The sequence below is a fragment of the Panulirus ornatus genome, chromosome 3 (genome assembly GCF_036320965.1).
Source record: "Panulirus ornatus isolate Po-2019 chromosome 3, ASM3632096v1, whole genome shotgun sequence".
Lineage (NCBI taxonomy): Eukaryota > Metazoa > Arthropoda > Malacostraca > Decapoda > Palinuridae > Panulirus > Panulirus ornatus.
The window spans coordinates 4,183,907-4,200,293 of record NC_092226.1 but is presented as its reverse complement, the minus strand read 5'-3'; positions in this window follow the sequence as shown (position 1 = coordinate 4,200,293).

The following is a 16,387-nucleotide window of genomic DNA, read 5'->3' as shown; positions in this document are numbered from 1 at the left end:
TTTCAATGCCTCTAGCAGCTTTCCTCCCACACTGTGTGCTTATAAGACCTTCCATAAAGCATCTCTGTCAACCCTATCATATGTCTTTTCTAAATCCATAAATGCCACACACAAATCCATCGTTTATTTTAAGTATTTCTCGTATACATTCTTAAAGCAAATACCTGATCCACACATTCTTTACTACTTCTGAAACCACATTGCTCCTCCCAATCTGATGCTCTGTATATGTCTTCACAGTCTCAATCAATACTTTCCCATACAACTTACCAGGTGTACTCAACAAACTTACACCTCTGTAGTTTGAACATTCACCTTTATCCCCCTTGCCTTTATACAGTGCCACTACACATGCATTCTGCCAGTCCTTAAGTACCTCACCATGATCCATACATACATTGAAAATCCTTACCAACCAATGAATAACACAAGTCATCCCACTTCTTAATAAATTCATGTGCATCATCATCCACTCCAGCTGCCTTGACGTATTTCATCTTATGAAAGGCCTTCACCAAACACTCTACATGACACTCATTTTGCATACCAACTCACCCCAAACACCCTACATCTATCACTCTATCATCAAGAACATTTATCAGGCCTTCAAAATACTCACTCCATCTCCACCTCACTTCATCACCACCTGTTATCACTTCCCCTTTACCCTCCTCACCATTGCTCCTTCCAAAACATCTTACTCTCCTTAAAGTTTAATGATTCTTGTTCTTGCCCCAATTCATATTTGCCCCAACACCTTTCTCATACACATCTCCCAATCATTTGCACTCCTCTGTACATACCGCTGAAACCCCTCTCTTTTCTCTATCACTAGCAATTTCTTTGTCCTGCCGCTCATCATCCTTTTCTTATTTACCCACCTCCCACCTTTCACATGCTACATGCATCCCTTGCACATGCCATCATTGCTTCCATAAATACCTCCCATTCTTCACCCACCTCCTCGCTTCATTTACTCTCACCTTTTGCCATTTTACACTCAATCTATCCTGGTATTTCTTCCCACAAGTCTCTTCTTGAAACTCACTCATGCCACTCTTTTCTGCAACATCATTTCCTCTTTTTTGAAAACCTTTACAAATCTTCACCTTCACCTCAACAAGATAGTGATCAGACATCCCATCAGCTGCCCCCTAACAGCACATATGCATTTAAAGTCTCTGTCTTATAAGCCTATCAATTGATTATAATCCAATAATGCCCGCTGACCATCTCTTCTACTCACATACGTATATTTGTGCACATTCCTGTTTTTAAACCAAGTATTCCTAATCACTAGTCCTCTTTCAGCACACAACGCTACAAACTATCTACCATTTCTATTCATAGCACTGAATGCCCTTTCTGCCCTAATTATACCCTCATCTGCCACATTACTTACCTTCGCATTAACATCTCCCATCACTAATATTCAGTCTCTTACATCAAAACTCCTGACACTCACTCAGCTGCTCCCAAAACACTTACCTCTCATGGCTCGGTGCATAAGCACTAATAATCAACCATCTCTCACTATCCACTTTCAATTTGACCCACATCAGTCTAGAATTTACTTCCTTACACTGTGTATCACACTCCCCCAACTCCTGCTTTAGGAGTAGTGCTACTCCTTCCTTAACTCTTGTCCTCTCACCAACCCCTCACTTTACACCTAAGACATTTCCAAACCATTTTCCCCCTTAACCCTTGAACTTTGTTTCACTCAGACCCAGAACATCCAGGTTTCTTTCCTCAAACATATTACCTATTTCTCTTGTCTTATCTCAGTTACATTCACACACATTTAGACACCCCAGCCTGAGCCTTCAAGGGGATGAGCAATCCCTGCCTGGCTCTTTCTTCTGTTCCCTCTTTTAGAGAATGAAATACAAGAAAGGGAAGGGAGATGTTCCAACCACCACTCCCACCCCCTTTAGTTGCCTTCTATGACATCAAAGGAATATAGAGGTAGAATTCTTTCTTGCTCCTTTTAGGATTTCACAATTATGCTGAAATCAACAGATATATGGAAATGTGTACAGCTTGCACAATTTAAGTTAACAATATATTGCATATACTATATACAATTTCATTATTTTTTCATATCCACCAGGAGAGGGATGGTAAGATTATTCTGGCTTTTGGGCTCCCAAAGCCTTAATACACCACTGCCTCCAGCTCCAGACACATAACAGTGCACACAAGGTCATATGAATATCATACAGTGTATTTTACAAACATCTCTGAATTCTATACACTGATTAGTAACTTGTATCTAACCATTAAGTTACTTTCAGGTTACACTAGCAAGTAAAATTATCTAAAACTTCACAAACAACTACATTTCACTTTGAGTGTGGTACCTCTGTCAAGTTAGAAATTTAGATAAATCACATCCTCAATATTCTAAAAGCAAATTATATCTCTGAAAGCCATTTCATATCCTGATGTAGACTTTGAAATACTGTAAAGCATATATCTAATTCTGCTGACATTTTATTTGCACTGGAATTCTCAAAGATATTTTTGTTGTTTTTTCTAACTTTGCACCTTGCATGGAAATACTTACCTTATAATGAAGTGATGATTGGGAATACCTGGTTTAAAAAGCGAGATATATATATAAGTATACTTATGTAAGTAGGAGAGATGGCCAGAGAGCGTTACTGGATTACGTGTTAATTGACAGGCGCGCGAAAGAGAGACTTTTGGATGTTAATGTGCTGAGAGGTGCAACTGGAGGGATGTCTGATCATTATCTTGTGGAGGCTAAGGTGAAGATTTGTATGGGTTTTCAGAAAAGAAGAGTGAATGTTGGGGTGAAGAGGGTGGTGCGAGTAAGTGAGCTTGGGAAGGAGACTTGTGTGAGGAAGTACCAGGAGAGACTGAGTACAGAATGGAAAAAGGTGAGAACAATGGAAGTAAGGGGAGTGGGGGAGGAATGGGATGTATTTAGGGAATCAGTGATGGATTGCGCAAAAGATGCTTGTGGCATGAGAAGAGTGGGAGATGGGTTGATTAGAAAGGGTAGTGAGTGGTGGGATGAAGAAGTAAGAGTATTAGTGAAAGAGAAGAGACAGGCATTTGGACGATTTTTGCAGGGAAAAAATGCAATTGAGTGGGAGATGTATAAAAGAAAGAGACAGGAGGTCAAGAGAAAGGTGCAAGAGGTGAAAAAAAGGGCAAATGAGAGTTGGGGTGAGAGAGTATCATTAAATTTTAGGGAGAATAAAAAGATGTCCTGGAAGGAGGTAAATAAAGTGCGTAAGACAAGGGAGCAAATGGGAACTTCAGTGAAGGGCGCAAATGGGGAGGTGATAACAAGTAGTGGTGATGTGAGAAGGAGATGGAGTGAGTATTTTGAAGGTTTGTTGAATGTGTTTGATGATAGAGTGGCAGATATAGGGTGTTTTGGTCGAGGTGGTGTGCAAAGTGAGAGGGTTAGGGAAAATGATTTGGTAAACAGAGAAGAGGTAGTAAAAGCTTTGCGGAAGATGAAAGCCGGCAAGGCAGCAGGTTTGGATGGTATTGCAGTGGAATTTATTAAAAAAGGGGGTGACTGTATTGTTGACTGGTTGGTAAGGTTATTTAATGTATGTATGACTCATGGTGAGGTGCCTGAGGATTGGCAGAATGCGTGCATAGTGCCATTGTACAAAGGCAAAGGGGATAAGAGTGAGTGTTCAAATTACAGAGGTATAAGTTTGTTGAGTATTCCTGGTAAATTATATGGGAGGATATTGATTGAGAGGGTGAAGGCATGTACAGAGCATCAGATTGGGGAAGAGCAGTGTGGTTTCAGAAGTGGTAGAGGATGTGTGGATCAGGTGTTTGCTTTGAAGAATGTATGTGAGAAATACTTAGAAAAGCAAATGGATTTGTATGTAGCATTTATGGATCTGGAGAAGGCATATGATAGAGTTGACAGAGATGCTCTGTGGAAGGTATTAAGAATATATGGTGTGGGAGGCAAGTTGTTAGAAGCAGTGAAAAGTTTTTATCGAGGATGTAAGGCATGTGTACGTGTAGGAAGAGAGGAAAGTGATTGGTTCTCAGTGAATGTAGGTTTGCGGCAGGGGTGTGTGATGTCTCCATGGTTGTTTAATTTGTTTATGGATGGGGTTGTTAGGGAGGTGAATGCAAGAGTTGTGGAAAGAGGGGCAAGTATGAAGTCTGTTGGGGATGAGAGAGCTTGGGAAGTGAGTCAGTTGTTGTTCGCTGATGATACAGCGCTGGTGGCTGATTCATGTGAGAAACTGCAGAAGCTGGTGACTGAGTTTGGTAAAGTGTGTGAAAGAAGAAAGTTAAGAGTAAATGTGAATAAGAGCAAGGTTATTAGGTACAGTAGGGTTGAGGGTCAAGTCAATTGGGAGGTGAGTTTGAATGGAGAAAAACTGGAGGAAGTGAAGTGTTTTAGATATCTGGGAGTGGATCTGGCAGCGGATGGAACCATGGAAGTGGAAGTGGATCATAGGGTGGGGGAGGGGGCGAAAATTCTGGGAGCCTTGAAGAATGTGTGGAAGTCGAGAACATTATCTCGGAAAGCAAAAATGGGTATGTTTGAAGGAATAGTGGTTCCAACAATGTTGTATGGTTGCGAGGCGTGGGCTATGGATAGAGTGGTGCGCAGGAGGATGGATGTGCTGGAAATGAGATGTTTGAGGACAATGTGTGGTGTGAGGTGGTTTGATCGAGTAAGTAACGTAAGGGTAAGAGAGATGTGTGGAAATAAAAAGAGCGTGGTTGAGAGAGCAGAAGAGGGTGTTTTGAAATGGTTTGGGCACATGGAGAGAATGAGTGAGGAAAGATTGACCAAGAGGATATATGTGTCGGAGGTGGAGGGAACGAGGAGAAGAGGGAGACCAAATTGGAGGTGGAAAGATGGAGTGAAAAGGATTTTGTGTGATCGGGGCCTGAACATGCAGGAGGGTGAAAGGAGGGCAAGGAATAGAGTGAATTGGAGCGATGTGGTACACCGGGGTTGACGTGCTGTCGGTGGATTGAATCAGGGCATGTGAAGCGTCTGGGGTAAACCATGGAAAGCTGTGTAGGTATGTATATTTGCGTGTGTGGACGTATGTATATACATGTGTATGGGGGTGGGTTGGGCCATTTCTTTCGTCTATTTCCTTGCGCTACCTCGCAAACGCGGGAGACAGCGGCAAAAAAAAAAAAAAAAAAATGAAGTGCTATATCTACTGTCTACAGTGGAGGAGAACAAGTGAGTATGTGAGAGGTGTACTGGTAAAGGAATCTGCAGAAATGTGGAGACCATGATATGTGATGGCTCTGTATGAGCTACCTTTTTTGACAGCAGACATATAAGACAAAAGACTAACACTGGAGTCATTTTCCCATGTATGATTTGAACAGAAACCATAAAATGATGGGTAACATCTGAAATCTAAATGTCTTATTGGATTTATTGCATGATGGGGCAAACCTCTGGCAATGAAGAGTCATCTTCTCTGGTATGTTTCAGTAACAAAGACTATAGAATATACCATTTCTTTTTTCATGCTACTATGTACTTTCCTCTTGAAAGTGGCAGATCTTAACATCATTTACTGTGTGCAGTTTATAATAGTTACATACTAGTACCTTTGATCTACCACTGTAGAAGGAGATATGCTTTTACTTAATACTTAGTAGAAATAATATTTTAGAATCACAACCAAGGAAATATAAAGCACCAAAGTCATAACTGTTGTAGAAACTTTTTTCTTTTTATTATTTACAAAATATAAACAAGGATATTAAAAACTTGATTTTGTAAAAACCAATATACAAATACAAGAAATCATACACCGATTAATATACAAATATCATACATCCTCAGTCTTTCAATAAGCCCATCTAAACTACAGATAAGATCATGACAAAAAGAAATGACAACAATTGAGAGACCAATTATCATGCTATTGTTTCCAAAAACATTGCAAATCTACATTTTCAAATTTACAAAGGTATTTAGATTTAGTATGGAAACCATTTTGGCAGTAGTTCAGATACTGGTATAGTTTTAAGATTCATTAAGATTCAAATTAAATATATTGCACTAGAGCATAGTGAAACAAAATGCCCTTCAAAATTGTTGAAATATATAAAATTTTAATAAAATAAATCTTTAAAATACTGTACTGTGATCTACAACACAATCCCAACTAGTGTAGCAAAGTTAGGAAAAAATTCCCTCTACCACTTTCATCATTCTATATCTTCTCCACACTCATTTATACTTAGTTATGAATATACAACCATTTATCATTCTTCCTCTTTTTCCAATTGTAAACTCCTTTGCAAGCAATCTCTCTTGGTGTTTCTTTTCACATAAAAAATACACCATACTTTCATACAAATCTAGTAACCATGGCATTTAGTTAATTAACTACACTTAGTTACTGGTGTTTAATGTCACTTTAGCTATGTTTAAAATGTGCAAGACCTACCATATTTGGTTATCAAATACATATCCTAAAGAGGTGTAAACACGTAGCTAAAAATATGTGGTACTTGTGTTGAGGTATCAATCTGACCAAGGTAAAGAGTTCAAAGGCTTTAGAATAGTGTGAGAACATCTCAGCTGAAAGAAGTCCAGATATGTAGTTACTTACAGTTAAAAAGAGAAAGAGAAAAATATGGACATACAAAATCTGCTTTTTCTTAACTTCTAATTCTATCTCTTACTAATTTTCTATACATTTATGTTTGTTCATATTTGCTTAAGTAACTCTCAGTGTTTTTCACATAAGGATATAATAACTAGTAATGAGGTCCACATATCTGGTGGGCAAACCAACACACAAATTTCATAAGTTAATGTGTCAAGTGAATGTTAATGAAGAATGATATATGAAGATGTGGAACCGGTTTATAACTAAAGTATTGATAATGAATCTCCTTGTACCATCCTGCTTTGAATGTTAAAATGGTGACATGATCCAGACAATCAAAAATGTTAAATGAAACAGTAGATTGGATAGTTCTAAAGGTAAATATATATCTACCACAAGTTACTTCATCTATTTTCCATACCTCTTCTGCTACACAGTAGGCATATGAAAATAAATTATGTATATTTTTTTCACCTCAACCATGTTTTTTTTCCACCATCCATACATATAAAATGTATGGTGACATAAAAGGATGAAAAGTATAGTAAGCTGTATGCACTGCTTACAGTACCTATTAATCATTTCATCAATGAGTTCCCTAATGCAATAGTGGACTGATTATTATCAAAAGTACAATACAATGGTACAATAAACGTTAATTATATGAGATCAGTATGTGAAGCTCAGGACACACATATGGACGGATGGAAGGATGTATGATCTGGTTCCATCTTCAAAGAGGAGCAGAAGATCTACAAATGCTTAATCTGTCCAAGTATGATCAACATCCTATGTGATATAGCAGAGTTAGAGATCACAAAAAATGGCTTAATAAATCTGAACAGATACACTTTTGATAACATGATTTATTGCAATATTTGTATGTGCTCTGAGAATGAATAAAATGCATAATCTTCATAAAAATGGTACAAATCAACCATGATTTAGCAAGGCCGATGACTGAAAAAGTTCAGAATATTCCTAAGACATGATGGAAGTGTGTAATTCAGCTACATTTTCATATCTTAACTGATGAAAGTAAGTTAAACTATGTAATCTCATAATCAGACCAAAACACAAAAGGAGCTAGCAAAGCTAGTGGAAAAACTAATTATTTTAGGATGTAAATACAGACAGAAAGATATGATTTGTCTGCCTTTCTGAAACTGAGCTGTTAGTTAATGATGTTAACTATAGCATGAGACATAAATGATTGCAGAGATGCAAAATTTGGTTGCTGAAGATAAATGAAACAGGTAATCTCTACAAGTCTAATGAAACTGCAGCTAGATTCAACATGTAACTTGTAAGATATTGAAGTTTGGGATGTATGTATTTACGTATGAACAGAAGTAAAAGTCTAAAACTGCCCTAAACTCAAGTGAACCAAATATGTAATCTCATGAAAACTCATTGAAATACATGAAACGGATAAACAAGTGATCAGAATACATAATGTTTAACATAGGTGCTGATTGTCACATAAACATATGATCTTGATACAATTAAACGTCTATTGCATCTTGCCCTGAGGATTGTCTTTGCAAACCCTAAATGTACAACTAGCAGATACATAAAGAATACAAATTGAATAAATCCACATATATGACATAGACCTGTGAGAGACAGGAAGATGGGCAGTGCAGTATTATTATTATCATTATTATTATCATTATTATTATCATTATCGTTATTACTCTATTCATTATTATTATTATTATCATTATCATTATTATTATTATTATAATCATTACTATTCATTGTATTATAAAACTCCAGGACCCCTGCAGCTTCAAACCTGCACTTCATGTAAGAGCTGTGAGATAATGGATTCCTTTGGAGCATATAAGCCCTTGACAAGACTGCTGTTTCACATCCATTAATGATAATACAACCTTGCCAAAGGAAACTTCTTCCTGGTATTTTAACGACTTCCAGGAAAAGTTCAGTTAAACATGGTAGTGCAACTGACTGATATGTATCAATATATAATCAGGGCATGTGAAGCATCTGGGGTAAATCACGGAAAGGTCTGTGGGGCCTGGATGTGTAAAGGGAGCTGTGGTTTTGGTGCATTACATATGACAACTAGAGAACGAGTGTGCACAAATGGGGCCTTTTTTTGTCTTATTCTGGAACTACCTCACTGGAGAGAGGGGGGGATGCTGTTTCCTATGTGGCGGGGTGGAGTTAGGAATGGATGAAGGCAACAAGTATGAATATGTACACGTGTATATGTGAACATGTCTGTGTATGTATATGTGCACGTATGGGCATTTATATACATATATGTGTATTTGAGTGATTGGGTCATTCTTCGACTGTTTCCTTGTGCAACCTTACTGATACAGGAAACAGTAGTTAAGTATAATAATAAAATGGAGGAAGTGAAGTGTTTTAGATATCTGGGATAGGATAGAACCATGGAAGCAGAAGTGAGTCACAGGGTGGAATGAAGGTTCTGTGAGCATTGAAAAAGGTGTGGAAGGTGAGAACACTATCTCGGAGAGCAAAAATGGGTATGTTTGAAGGAATAGTTTCTAAAACCCGAATCAACCACCAGCGCTGTATCATCAGCAAACAACAACTGATTCACTTCCCAAGCTCTCTCATCCACAACAGACTGCATACTTGCCCCTCTCTCCAAAACTCTTGCATTCACCTCCCTAACAACCCCATCCATAAACAAATTAAACAACCATGGAGACATCACACACCCCTGCTGCAAACCAACATTCACTGGGAACCAATCGCTTTCCTCTCTTCTTATTCATACACATGCCTTACATCCTCGATAAAAACTTTTCACTGCTTCCAGCAACTTGCCTCCCTCACCGTATACTCTTCATACCTTCCACAGAGCATCTCTATCGTTTCATCATATGCCTTCTCCAGATCCATAAATGCTAAATACAAATCCATTTGCTTTTCTAAGTATTTCTCACATACATTCTTCAAAGCAAACACCTGATCCACACATCCTCTACCACTTCTGAAACCACACTGCTCTTCTCCAATTTGATGTTCTGTACATGCCTTCACCCTCTCAATCAATATCCTCCCATACAATTTCTCAGGAACACTCAACAAAATTATACGTATCTCTGTATATCCCTAGAGATAGGGGAGAAAGAATACTTTCTATGTATTCCCAGCATGTCATAGAAGGCAACTGAAAGTAGAGGGAGCAGGGGGCTGTAAATCCTCCCCTCTCGTTTTCGGTTTTCCAAAAGAAGGAACAGTGGGGGGGGAAGAGAGAGAGAGAGAGAGAGAGAGAGAGAGAGAGAGAGAGAGAGAGAGAGAGAGAGAGCAGCGGTGGCCAAGTGAGGATTTCCCACAAAGGCTCAGTTCTCTGTTCTTAATGCTACCTCACTAACATGGGAGATGGCGAATGGTGCAAAAAAAAAAATATTTGTATACATTCCTCATTTCCTGCACTAGTGAGATAGCATCAAGAACAGATGACTAAGCCTTAGAGGGAGAAATCCTTACTTAGCACTCTCTGTGTTCCTTCTTTTGGAAAGTAAAACAGGAGGGGAGAATTTCCAGCCCCCTGCTCCTATCCCTTTTAGTTGCCTACGACACACAGGGAAAACATGAAAAGTTTTCTTTCTCCCCTATCCCAACAGCTATATACAGAGGGGGCCTAGGTGAGGATATTCCAAAAAAGGCCCAGTCCTCTGTTCTTAACGCTACCTCGTTAACGCGGGAAATGGCGAATAGTTTAAAAAAAATATATTTTTTTTTTTTTTTTTATACTTTGTCGCTGTCTCCCGCGTTTGCGAGGTAGCGCAAGGAAACAGACGAAAGAAATGGCCCAACCCCCCCCCATACACATGTACATACACACGTCCACACACGCAAATATACATACCTACACAGCTTTCCATGGTTTACCCCGGACGCTTCACATGCCTTGGTTCAATCCACTGACAGCACGTCAACCCCTGTATACCACATCACTCCAATTCGCTCTATTTCTTGCCCTCCTTTCACCCTCCTGCATGTTCAGGCCCCGATCACACAAAATCCTTTTCACTCCATCTTTCCACCTCCAATTTGGTCTCCCTCTTCTCCTCGTTCCCTCCACCTCCGACACATATATCCTCTTGGTCAATCTTTCCTCACTCATTCTCTCCATGTGCCCAAACCATTTCAAAACACCCTCTTCTGCTCTCTCAACCACGCTCTTTTTATTTCCACACATCTCTCTTACCCTTACGTTACTTACTCGATCAAACCACCTCACACCACACATTGTCCTCAAACATCTCATTTCCAGCACATCCATCCTCCTGCGCACAACTCTATCCATAGCCCACGCCTCGCAACCATACAACATTGTTGGAACCACTATTCCTTCAAACATACCCATTTTTGCTTTCCGGGATAATGTTCTCGACTTCCACACATTTTTCAAGGCTCCCAAAATTTTCGCCCCCTCCCCCACCCTATGATCCACTTCCGCTTCCATGGTTCCATCCGCTGACAGATCCACTCCCAGATATCTAAAACACTTCACTTCCTCCAGTTTTTCTCCATTCAAACTCACCTCCCAATTGACTTGACCCTCAACCCTACTGTACCTAATAACCTTGCTCTTATTCACATTACTCTTAACTTTCTTCTTCCACACACTTTACCAAACTCCGTCACCAGCTTCTGCAGTTTCTCACATGAATCCGCCACCAGCGCTGTATCATCAGCGAACAACAACTGACTCACTTCCCAAGCTCTCTCATCCCCAACAGACTTCATACTTGCCCCTCTTTCCAAAACTCTTGCATTTACCTCCCTAACAACCCCATCCATAAACAAATTAAACAACCATGGAGACATCACACACCCCTGCCGCAAACCTACATTCACTGAGAACCAATCACTTTCCTCTCTTCCTACACGTACACATGCCTTACATCCTCGATAAAAACTTTTCACTGCTTCTAACAACTTGCCTCCCACACCATATATTCTTAATACCTTCCACAGAGCATCTCTATCAACTCTATCATATGCCTTCTCCAGATCCATAAATGCTACATACAAATCCATTTGCTTTTCTAAGTATTTCTCACATACATTCTTCAAAGCAAACACCTGATCCACACATCCTCTACCACTTCTGAAACCACACTGCTCTTCCCCAATCTGATGCTCTGTACATGCCTTCACCCTCTCAATCAGTACCCTCCCATATAATTTACCAGGAATACTCAACAAACTTATACCTCTGTAATTTGAGCACTCACTCTTATCCCCTTTGCCTTTGTACAATGGCACTATGCACGCATTCTGCCAATCCTCAGGCACCTCACCATGAGTCATACATACATTAAATAACCTTACCAACCAGTCAACAATACAGTCACCCCCTTTTTTAATAAATTCCACTGCAATACCATCCAAACCTGCTGCCTTGCCGGCTTTCATCTTCCGCAAAGCTTTTACTACCTCTTCTCTGTTTACCAAATCATTTTCCCTAACCCTCTCACTTTGCACACCACCTCGACCCAAACACCCTATATCTGCCACTCTGTCATCAGACACATTCAACAAACCTTCAAAATACTCATTCCATCTCCTTCTCACATCACCACTACTTGTTATCACCTCCCCATTTACGCCCTTCACTGAAGTTCCCATTTGCTCCCTTGTCTTACGCACCCTATTTACCTCCTTCCAGAACATCTTTTTATTCTCCCTAAAATTTAATGATACTCTCTCACCCCAACTCTCATTTGCCCTTTTTTTCACCTCTTGCACCTTTCTCTTGACCTCCTGTCTCTTTCTTTTATACTTCTCCCACTCAATTGCATTTTTTCCCTGCAAAAATCGTCCAAATGCCTCTCTCTTCTCTTTCACTAATACTCTTACTTCTTCATCCCACCACTCACTATCCTTTCTAAACAGCCCACCTCCCACTCTTCTCATGCCACAAGCATCTTTTGCGCAATCCATCACTGATTCCCTAAATACATCCCATTCCTCCCCCACTCCCCTTACTTCCATTGTTCTCACCTTTTTCCATTCTGTACACAGTCTCTCCAGATACTTCTTCACACAGGTCTCCTTCCCAAGCTCACTTACTCTCACCACCTTCTTCACCCCAACATTCACTCTTCTTTTCTGAAAACCCATACTAATCTTCACCTTAGCCTCCACAAGATAATGATCGGACATCCCTCCAGTTGCACCTCTCAGCACATTGACATCCAAAAGTCTCTCTTTCGCACGCCTGTCAATTAACACGTAATCCAATAACGCTCTCTGGCCATCTCTCCTACTTACATAAGTATACTTATGTATATCTCGCTTTTTAAACCATATATATATATATACATATATATATATATATTTTTTTTTTTTTTGCTTTGTCGCTGTCTCCCGCGTTTGCGAGGTAGCGCAAGGAAACAGACAAAAGAAATGGCCCAACCCACCCCCATACACATGTATATACATACGTCCACACATGCAAATATACATACCTAAACAGCTTTCCATGGTTTACCCCAAACGCTTCACATGCCCTGATTCAATCCACTGACAGCACGTCAACCCCGGTATACCACATTGATCCAATTCACTCTATTCCTTGCCCTCCTTTCACCCTCCTGCATGTTCAGGCCCCGATCACACAAAATCTTTTTCACTCCATCTTTCCACCTCCAATTTGGTCTCCCTCTTCTCCTCGTTCCCTCCACCTCCGACACATATATCCTCTTGGTCAATCTTTCCTCACTCATTCTCTCCATGTGCCCAAACCATTTCAAAACACCCTCTTCTGCTCTCTCAACCACGCTCTTTTTATTTCCACACATCTCTCTTACCCTTACGTTACTTACTCGATCAAACCACCTCACACCACACATTGTCCTCAAACATCTCATTTCCAGCACATCCATCCTCCTGCGCACAACTCTATCCATAGCCCACGCCTCGCAACCATACAACATTGTTGGAACCACTATTCCTTCAAACATACCCATTTTTGCTTTCCGAGATAATGTTCTCGACTTCCACACATTCTTCAAGGCACCCAGGATTTTCGCCCCCTCCCCCACCCTATGATCCACTTCCGCTTCCATGGTTCCATCCGCTGCCAGATCCACTCCCAGATATCTAAAACACTTTACTTCCTCCAGTTTTGCTCCATTCAAACTTACCTCCCAATTGACTTGACCCTCAACCCTACTGTACCTAATATATATACATATATTATTTTTTTTATTTATTTATTTTGCTTTGTCACTGTCTCCCACGTTAGCGAGATAGTGCAAGGAAACAGACGAAAGAATGGCCCAACCCACCCACATACACATGTATATACATACACATCCACACACGCAAATATACATACCTATACATCTCAACGTATACATATATATACACACACAGACATATACATATATACACATGTACATAATTCATACTGTCTGCCTTTATTTATTCCCATCGCCACCTCGCCACACATGGAATAACAACCCCCTCCCCCCTCATGTGTGCGAGGTAGCGCTAGGAAAAGACAACAAAGGCCCCATTCGTTCACACTCAGTCTTTAGCTGTCATGTAATAATGCATCGAAACCACAGCTCCCTTTCCACATCCAGGCCCCACACAACTTTCCATGGTTTACCCCAGACACTTCACATGCCCTGCTTCAATCCATTGACAGCACGTCGACCCCAGTATATATATATATATATATATATATATTTTTTTTTCATACTATTCGCCATTTCCCGCGTTTGCGAAGGTAGCGTTAAGAACAGAGGACTGGGCCTTAGAGGGAAAATCCTCACCTGGCCCCCTTCTCTGTTCCTCCTTTTGGAAAATCAAAAAAAAACGAGAGGGGAGGATTTCCAGCCACCCGCTCCCTCCCCTTTTAGTCGCCTTCTACGACACGCAGGGAATACGTGGGAAGTATTCTTTCTCCCCTATCCCCAGGGATATATATATATATATATATATATATATATATATATATATATATATATATATATATATATATATATATATATATATACCAGTATTTATAATATAACCTCAGAACTCCTTTTATAAACTTCTTGCGGCTCAAAGAAAATTATTAACCATTTTGAAGTGAGCATATCCTTGACATGACTCGTTCTTTTTATCCATTAACAACGGTACAACATCGGTAAAGGTGACTCTTCACTTGTGGTGTAACCCTTTACAGTAATACTGTATGTACATATTTTCCTTCCTGTCCAGGAGTCCCTTCTATCTTTATAAGGCTCCTGAAAATACACAGGAAGCTGGCCATGTCCAATGACCAGGATCATAGGTCATACAGTATACTGATACTACATGTGTATCTGCAGGAAAAAAGCGCAGGGCAACGGAGCATAAGGGAGAGGAAAGGGGCAAAGGTTTTGGAGGTGCTGAAGAATGTATGGAATGGGAATGAGAGAACATTATATGAGAGGCAAAAATGGTTATGCTTGAGGAATAGTAGTTCCGATGATATTGTATGGGTGTGAGGCATGGGCTATTGATAAAGATGCGCAGTTGAGTGTGGATGTTTTGGAAATGAAATGTTTAAGGATAATGCTGAGAAGCAGTGAAAAGTTTTTACCGAGGAGTAGGAAGAGAGGAAAGTGATTGGTTCCCAGTGAATTTTGGTTTGCGGCACAGGTGCATGATGCCTCCATGGTTGTTTAATTTGTTTATGGATGAGATGGTTAGGGAGATGAATGCAAGAGTTTTGGAGAGAGAGGCAAGTATGCAGTCTGTTGAGGATGAGAGGGCTTGGGAAGTGAGTCAGTTGTTGTTCGCTGATGATACAGCACTGGTGGCTGATTCAGGTGAGAAACTGCAGAAGTTGGTGACTGAGTTTGGTAAAGTGTGTGAAAGAAGAAATTTGAGAGTAAATGTGAATAAGAGCAAGGATATTAGGTTCAGTAGGGTTGAGGGACAAGTCTCAGCACATTAACATCCAAAAGTCTCTCTTTTACATGCCTATCAATTACCACATAATCCAATAACGCCCTCTGGCCATCTCTCCTACTCACATACATATACTTGTGTATATCTCTCTTTTTAAACCAGGTATTCCCAATCACCAGTCCTTTTTCAGTACAAAAATCCATAAGCTCTTCACCATTTCCATTTACAACACTGAACACCCCATGTACATCAATTATACCCTCAACTGCCACATTATGCAACTTTGCATTCAAATCACCCATCACTATAACCTGGTCTCGTGCATCAAAACTGATAATACAGTCACTCAGCTGCTCCCAAAACACATCCCTCCCATGATCTTTCTTCTCATGATCAGGTGCATAGGCACCAATAATCAACCATCTCTCTCCATCCACTTCAGTTCTACCCATATCAATCTAGAGTTTACTTTCTTACACTCTCTCGCATATTCCCACAACTCCTAATTCAGGAATAGTGCTATTCCTTCATTTGCTCTTGTCCTCTCACCAACCCCAGACTTTCCTCCCAAGACATTCCCAAACCACTCTTCCCCTGTAGCCATGAGCTTCGTTTCACTCAGAGCCAAAATATCCAGATTCCTTTCCTCAAACACACTACCTATCTCTCCTTTTTTTCACATTTTGGTTACATCCACACACATTTAGACACCCCAATCTGAGCTTTTGAGGAGGATGAACACTCCTCACATGACTCCTTCTTCTGTTTCCCCCATTAGAAAGTAAAATACAAGGAGGGGAGGGTTTCCAGCGCTCCGCTCCCGCCCCCTTTAATCACCTTCTACAACACACGGGGAATATGCGGGT